The sequence below is a fragment of the Equus przewalskii genome, chromosome 20, assembly GCF_037783145.1.
Source record: "Equus przewalskii isolate Varuska chromosome 20, EquPr2, whole genome shotgun sequence".
Taxonomy (NCBI): Eukaryota; Metazoa; Chordata; class Mammalia; order Perissodactyla; family Equidae; genus Equus; species Equus przewalskii.
Genome location: NC_091850.1, coordinates 34,334,154 through 34,342,681, shown reverse-complemented (window position 1 = coordinate 34,342,681; position 8,528 = coordinate 34,334,154). Strand labels below are relative to the sequence as shown.

The 8,528-nt window shown below is 39.0% G+C and overlaps 1 pseudogene; it reads left to right on the top strand.

Annotated features, from left to right (window-relative positions):
• The first annotated feature begins 2,900 nt into the window (after positions 1-2,900).
• Positions 2,901-4,579, top strand: LOC139077982 (ectonucleoside triphosphate diphosphohydrolase 6 pseudogene; annotated as a pseudogene).
• The last annotated feature ends 3,949 nt before the right edge of the window (positions 4,580-8,528 follow it).

Here is an 8,528-nt window from a genome sequence, read left to right as displayed (position 1 = left end):
AATTGCTGAAATATTGAAAATTGTACACCAATGACATAAGCTGCAGCTTTATTCTTCCTAAACATATTTTTTTAAGTATGTATTCTAATCAAAACTAGTGTTTCCTCTTTTTTTAAAAGGCATATTTTTGGATATTTAATTTTGAGTAAAAATAATCCTACATTTGAGATGGAAGAATCGTATATTTTAGACGAACAAAGTATGCTAAAAGTTCTACTGATCCCAGTGTTACCACTATTGCCACTATTACCACTAGCTCCAACTTATTAAATATTTGCCATGGGTTGGATAGTATTTAATCACTTCACTTGAATTCTCGCTAGTTAAATTTCACTATTTTCAGAGGTAGTATTATTAATATCAACACCATAAGTTAATTGACGTTCCCGAGACACACAGCTGATAAGTGAATGAGTATTTGAACCCAGGCAGACTGCCTTCAGAAAAGGCCTTCTAAAGCACTTTGTTATATTGGATTTCACAATATCTGGACATAATTCCTCTGCATCTTGGTCACAGATAATGCAGTAGCATATATTATTGTAAGCAGCTCAAGTATTGAAGGTGTGATTTTGCGCCTAATTTGTTCTGTAGACACATGTAGAAATCATTCTGTAGAATTTGCTAGCCCATGGGGTCATTCCTAAGTACATCCCTTCTACTCCTAAATAACACAGTCATAACTAATGATTAGGAATATATTTCAAAACATTATTGTTTCTGATACCTATGGATCTCTGAGGGAAAATATCCTGTTTTCCATATGCTACAATATAATTGAAAATATTTCCAGAGGACATTTCTGGCTTTCCCAGCAGACACTGTTGGGGCTAATTTCTCTGTAGTATTTGGATGGCTTAATGTCTGAGTGCAAACACTGATTTTTTTTCAGTTTTTATAGTAGAATGTCGCCTGCACTACAGAAGCGTTCTTTAATTAATTTTTGGTTAAGGTTAAGTAGTTGTATAATAAAAAATTTAGTTGGCTTTGTCTCTAGTTCTTGAGAAGTAATCTCTAAACACTTGGAACTTGCCTGGTGATAAGAGTGTCATTGTCATTTATAGAGAGTCCAACAGCAAATTCATAGTGGCTCAGGTGGTCCCCTATATAGTTTGTGCTAAGAAGATGACTCAGGGTGGAGGCTGCCCATGCCAGCAGACCACTCATTTGAGGATTAGGGTTTGAGCAACATGATATCAACCAGACGTCTAGAGAAGTGAAGGGGGCTGGAAATTGAGTTCAACAGAATGACTAATGATCTAATCAACCATCCCTATGTAAGGAAATCCCAACAAAAACTCTAGACACTGAAGCTTGGGTGAGCTTCCCTGGTTGGTCGCTCTGCATGTTGTCACACAGCATTGTGCTGGGAGGTTGACGTTGACTGACTTCAGGGAGAGGACAACAGAAGTTTTGGATACAGAATCTTCCTAGACTTTGCTTTATGTGTCTCTCCCTTTGACTGGTTTTGATTTGTATCATTTTGCTATAATAAAACTGTAGGTCTTTCTGATTTTGTGGATTGTTCTAGCAAATTATCACGTCTGAAGGGATGGTAAGAACCCTTGAATTTATAGCCAGCTGGTCAAGAGTGAGTGTGGCCAGAAGACTGCCAAACTTGCCATTAGTGTCTGAAGTAAGGGCAGTCTTGTGGAGGACCACACTCTTAACCTAAAAAGTGTGGGCTAACACCAGGCAGTGAGACTAAGAAGTCTTTGCAGAAGAAGAACAATATATTTAAACATATAATTTTACTTTAAAAGTTAAAAATATGTCAACAAAATATTGTGAGATGTTTAAGGTCATTCAAATATGGTATATTGTCTAATATGAGTTTATGTGTGGTGTTCAAATATTGGAATTGTGTTAATATTTTAGACAAAAATTTGTATTTTATTTATTTGTTTTGTTTTGTTTTTTGAGGAAGATTAGCCAAGAACTAACATCTGCTGCCAATCCTCCTCGTTTTTTTCGCTGAAGAAGGCTGCCCCTGAGCTAACATCCATTCCCATCTTCCTCTACTTTGTATGTGGGACACCTACCACAGCATGGCTTGCCAAGTGGTGCCATGTCCATACTCGGGATCCGAACCAGTGAACCCCGGGCCACCAAAGCAGAATGTGTGCACTTAACTCCTGTGCCACTGGGCAGGCCCCCTCAAATTTGTATTTTAGATTCTACTATTTCCAAGTGTACAAGGGCTAAGTGTTGTTGTAGCAATCTATCTTTAATTTAAAATAAATTTAATTTGCCTCATTTAAAATTGTTCTTTATAAGACCTGAAACCGTAAAACTACTAGAAGAAAATATAGGTGGTGAGCTCCTTGACATCAGTCTTGGTGACAATTTTTTGGATTTGACACCAAAAGCGAAGGCAAGAAAAACAAAAACAAAAGTGGGCTACACCAAAGTAAAAAGTTTCTGCACAGTGAAGGAAACCATCAACAAAATGAAAAGCAACTTACCAATGGGAGAAAATATTTGCAAATCATATATTTAACAAAGGGTTAATATCCAAAATACATAAAGAACTCATACAACTCAATAGAAAGAAAATAAATAATACAATTAAAAAATGGGCAGAGTATTTGGATAGACATTTTTCCAAAGAAGACATTCAGATGGGCAACAGGTACACGAAAAGGTACTCAACATCACTAATCATCAAGGAAATGCAAATCAAAACCACAAGGAGATATCACCTGGCACCTATTGTCAAAAGACAAGAAATAACAAGTGTTGGCAAGGATGTAGAGACAAGGGAATCCTTGTGCTCTGTTGGTGAGAATGTAAACTGGAGCAGCCACTACAGAAAACAATGTGGAGGATTCTCAAAAAAATTAAAAATAAAACTACCATATGATCTAACAATTCCGCTGCTGGGTATTTACCCAAAGAGAATGAAAACACTAACTCGAAAAGATATAAGCACCCTCTTTTTCATTGCAGCATTATTTGCAATAACCAAGGTATGGGAACAACCTACGTATCTCTCAATAAATGAATGAATAAAGAAATTGTGGTGTGTATATATATATATATATATAAGGAAATATTATTCAGCGATAAAAAAGAAGGAAATCTTGCCATTGCAACAATATGGACGGACCTTGAGGGCATTGTGCTAAGTGAAATAAGTCAGACAGAGAAAGACAAATACCATATGATCTCACTTATAAGTAGAATCTCAAAAAAAAAAAGAAAGAAAGAAATGAGCTCAGAGATACAGAGAACAGATTGGTGGTAGAGGGTTGGGGTGGGTGAAATGAGTGGAGGGGGTCAAAAGGTACAAATTTCCAGTTATAAAATAAGCAAATCATGGAAATGTAATGTACAGCATGGTGACTATAGTTAATAATACCATATAGTATATTTGAAAGTTGTTAAGAGAGTATATCTTAAAAGTTCTCGTTACAAGAAAGAAAATGTGTAACTGTGAGGTGATGAATGTTAACTAGACTTATTGTGGTGATCATTTCACAATATATACAAATATTGAATCATTATGTTGCACACCTGAAACTAGTATAATGCTATATGTCAATTATACCTCCATTTAAAAAAGAAGAAGGAAACTTTAAAAATTGATATTTAAGAACAGAAATGAAGAAGACCCTGGCTTCAGGTTGATGAATGCTCCCCTTATTTTTTCCTTCAAGCAGATTCTTGGAAATAAATGACAAAAGTTACACAAAAACAACAAAATTAAGCATTCTTAAGGAAGCTGGGAGAAGAACTGGAAGCAGCCTTCACCTCCCAGCTCCAGGGGAATGACACCTGCCTCCACGGATGGGACACAGGAGGCCGTGCACGTCCGTGTGAAGGACCAGTGCCTATCCTATCTCTACAACCCATGAAAAGGCCTTGGAAACAACAGCTAAATGGAGTGATAAAGTGCCCTTTGAATTGGAGAGAGAAGCTACTAAGGATGGAAAGGAGTTGGTCAGCCCTTGTTTGTGTACTAGTTTCAAAGGAAAGTGGGAATGTTTTGGAATAATATACTGAATATCAGGACCGAAGGCAGTTAGCTTCTGTGAGCTGTGTGCTAGCAGAGTGGCAGAAATCCTATGAAGCAAAGTACTCAAAGTGCAAGAAGAAAAGAACTTAAATTGTTATGTGTTTTCTTCGTATCATGAGTTTGCAGCAAATTTTGCCCTCTGGATGCAGAGAAAGCAGGCAATCTTACGGTTGGAGACTTTGAGATTGCAGCCAAGTATGTATATTAGACAAGGAAAGCCACACTCAGAACAACCCTTTGTGTGTATCCATGGACCTCACCTATGTCAGCTTGCTGCTGCAAGAATCCAGGTTTCTGGGGGACAAAGTGCTGAAGTTGACTCAGAAAATCGACAATGTTGAGACAAGCTGTGCCCTGGGATCCATTTGTCATTACATCGACTCACTGAACCAACAGAAGAGTCAAGTCTCTTGGCAGCCCAGCTTCTCAGCTTCCTACTGCCAAGCTGCCCCGTTCCCTCCTCTCTCCCAGTCAGCACTCAGATTTGCCCTGGGACATCCTCTCCAATGCGGCCACAGTCTCCATGGGAACAGCAAACAGTTTAAGCTGAAACTGTTCTGAGGATCTAATATGTAACATGATCACTATAGTTTTGATAATACTATATATTGTGTAATTGAAATTTCCTGAGAGTAAAACTTGTGTTCTCAGCACTGGCCCCCCAAAAAGGTAAATATGCTAGGTAATGGATGTGTTAACTAACTCAATTGTGAGAATCCTTTCACAACACATATATACATATACATATCAAATCATCACATTGTACACTTTAAATATGTTAAGATTTTTTTTGCCAATTCTACCTCAATAAAGTTGAAAAAGCAAAAAAATAGAATGGATATTGCACATAAGAGAGGACTGAGGAAATGTTCATTGGTATGCCCATCCTTGGAGGTTTATAGCACAGCTTGCGTTTATCTGCTTATTGTAATCTTTAGGATGGATTTTGAAGCATGGGCAAATGTTTTGGACCATTTTCCCTCACTTTAACTCTTCAAAATAAACAAAGAGAAAAGAACAGTGCACCTTTGTGGAACTCTTTTTCTATCCTGGTCCGTCAGCTGGCTAGATGTTGATCAATGTGATTTTATCTTTGATTTTACTGTTGAGGTGTTCGAAGGATGGTCTGCCTCCCACTCTCTTCTATACTTAATGGAGGGCGCTTCTGTGCAGACTTGCCCCAGGGACATATAGAGTTCTCTGAGTGATGGCACTTGGCTTGAGCTTTAGCTTCACGTGCAGCACTGCAGCCTCACTGAGGAGTGGCAGCCTTGTCTCATGTGACTTTGAGACCAGAGGGTTGGGAGAGGTTCTAGAGGAGACAGTAAAACCCAGGTTCAGGCTTTTATGCCTTTGTCTACCTGTTGGCTTTAAGTGGGCAGTGAACAAGACGGGGGCAGAGGGCACCATGTTCAGGCCAGCGAAGCAAAGCTCCCATCATGCCTTGCTGGGAAGTCAATCTCCACATTGCCCTTCTGTTGCTAGATTTTGAAAAATCACCGTGCTGTAAACATCATGCAAGTTGCTTTTTAAAAACATTCCTGTAAGAACTATTCTTAAACACTCCCTTACAAGAATTACAGACTGGGAATCTGCTGTTGCTGCTGTGTCACAGCAGCCCTGTGACACGCGAGTCTCTTTTGCGCTTCCCGCTACCTGCCTGGTTTCTTCACTGAGGCGCAGGCCTCCACCTTCTCGGGGGAGAATTGAGTGGAGAGGTTCCATAGACTGTCCTGGCTGCTCTCAGTGCAAGCCAAGTAAAAGCAAAACACAGGAAGAACAACAAAAACACAAAACATTTGACTCTCTAAGACACAGGTAGACTCTAGTGAACTTTGGAATTGAACATGTTTATCTTTTCCTTGGGTGTGGGCATGTGAAATTATCTAGATGTCTGTTTTCCTCAAATTCTTGGATGGTTTGGTTTGGAGATAACTGACAGAGCTGTCACTATGAAGAAATTCACACGTACCCCACAGAAGAAGGATTAGGGGTGGCGAAAGAGTGCTTTATCGACCTTGTGTGCTCTGGCTCTTCAAAAACAGTGCTTAAATGTGAACACAATGCTGAGAGTTAATTGCTGTAAAAATATTTATAGTTGTGGTGCCTCAGTTTCCAGGTCTTTGTCAGATGTCCCTGTAGAGTGGGTGCTGAGTAGCTTGTGTAAAAACTAGGTTATGAGCATCCCCTTTTCTGGACACAGACTCTATGTCCAAGTCCATCACTACTGAGAGCCACGTTTGCGGTCAAGCAAGGGCAAACGATGCCTGGCTGCCTGGGTTTGGTTCTCATCTGCAGATCCCAACTCAGGGGTCTTCCAGAATCTGAGTCCTCAGAATCACCCTCTCTTTGCTTCGTGTCTTGAGCCGCATTCCTTCACTTGCGGGCACAGCGATGTCCTTGATGCTCATCCAGACCCATCCTGTGGCCAACAGGGTGCTGCTGCTCCTCCATCAGCTGGGTGAGGTCTGTTGCTTGGAAAAGCTCAGTACTTTGCTTCTGTTTGAATGTGGTTTAGGTCCTCCCTCCCCAGTTCTTAGAGTCATTCATGCAGTGAATGTACAATAAATATAATAAACTGACCCTTGCAAGTTCCATTCAAAATAAAAAGATTTACAGGGGAAAAGAAATAAAGTGTTCTTTTCAATTTTTCTCAAGCAAGAGCAATACTGTCAAATGTATTAAAATGTCTATTGCTTCCATTAGTGAATAAATTGCAGTAACACTTTCAAACAATATGTGTAGGTCACTAGCCTGAGATTTAGGGTTAAATCTATTTTCTTTCAAGCCTCAACTGCATATACCCTCAGGATCTAACCTTATTGCCTATAGTTTCACATAGGATTTTTACAATTAATGGGGTAAATTAATGATTTAAAGACATCAAATGATCGATTTTACATTCAATAAAATTTCATAAATATATTTATCAGAAAAGAATTAAGCCTTGGAACTATGCTAATTGGGTTGTGCTTCACCAAAAGAGCTGAAGAGTGGGACCACTCTGAATTGAAAGAGGTTTTGTCCTTAATGCTGTGGGTGAATTATGAGAAGTTAAACTTTTACACACAGACGAGAAGTAAGTTCCCAGAATTCAAATATAGAATACATTCTAGGGGCCAGCCCCATGGCGTAACGGTTAAGTTCACTCTCTGCTTTAGGCAGCCGGGTTTGCAGGTTCAGATCCCGGGCATAGATCTAGCACCTCTTGTCAAGCCACACTGTGGCAGTATCCCACATAAAGTACAGGAAGACGGGCACAGATGTTAGCTCAGCAACAATATTCCTCAAGCAAAAGAGGAAGATTGGCAACAGATGTTAGCTCAGGGCCAATCTTACTCAAAAAAAAAAAAAAAATGCATTCTAGAGTTCCAAAAAATGTGGTGGTAGTTGTCCTTTTTGTATATATAGGCCATTGACAATTGTATGCTGTTAAATTTTGCTGAAGCAGTTCTCGAGCAGGTCAAAAAGCATAAATGATTCAAGGAATTAGCAGAATAAGAAACTTACTTCTTCTTCCAATATTATTTCAGGCATTTTATTAGTTAGAACTTTCTTTGGATTTCAAGTCATACAAAATTAGTGAATAAAGTCAGATAAAGCAAAAAAGATATAGGTTCCCCTTCTAAGCTGGGGGCAGGAGAGTTAATATCCAAAATGCTTACAAGCATCCCCGAGAAGCTGACCAGTGATGTCTCTCCTTCTTTGTCTTGCTGGTCATGTGCAACGGGATTCCTTTTCCGAAAGAGCAACTGAGTCCATATGGCAAAAGAGCCTATTCAGATCTCAGGAGTTGACGAGTTTAACATCCAAGTACCATGAGAAAACTGTTTCTAACATCACCAACTAAAACTTTCCTGGGAAGGTATTCTGATTATTCCACTTCAGTTACATAGCTCTTCCTGGTCCAGTCAGGTGTGACTGAACGGATGGAGTGGAGACTCTCCGCAAACAAAGAATTCTGATCCCACCACAATAGGACTCTTTGATGCCAAACTCATACTTACCCTTCAAATGAATTTCTAGCAGCTATATATGGGAATTTTATTAATATAATTATAAAATTGGTAAAGGAAGTAAATATTTTTATTAAAGGTAGAATCAAGTGATTAACTGAAATTCTTCTCTTTTCAAAGTTTAGCTACCTTGCCTACAGCCATTGGTGAGTAATGACAAACAAAGAGGATTTAAAGTTAATTTCATAAAATCATAGATTTCTACGGGGAAACCAGTGTTCTGTAAGATGATTTCATTGAACTTTCTTATAACTTATTCTCTTCACTTCCATCCCATCTGCACCACCAGCTTGTTTCCTTCCCTCAGGATTAAGGATTGTTTTAATAATGGGCTTTCCAGTTTCGCAAAGCAATACGCAATGACAAAATAAAGAGAACAGAGGAGGTGAAGTAATCCCGAGAGAAAGAAAACATATTTTCCTATTTGCCTTTTCATTCCACAATGTGTTGATAAGCTGGAGGATTAAAAATGTACGTGTATGTGTGTGTTGCTT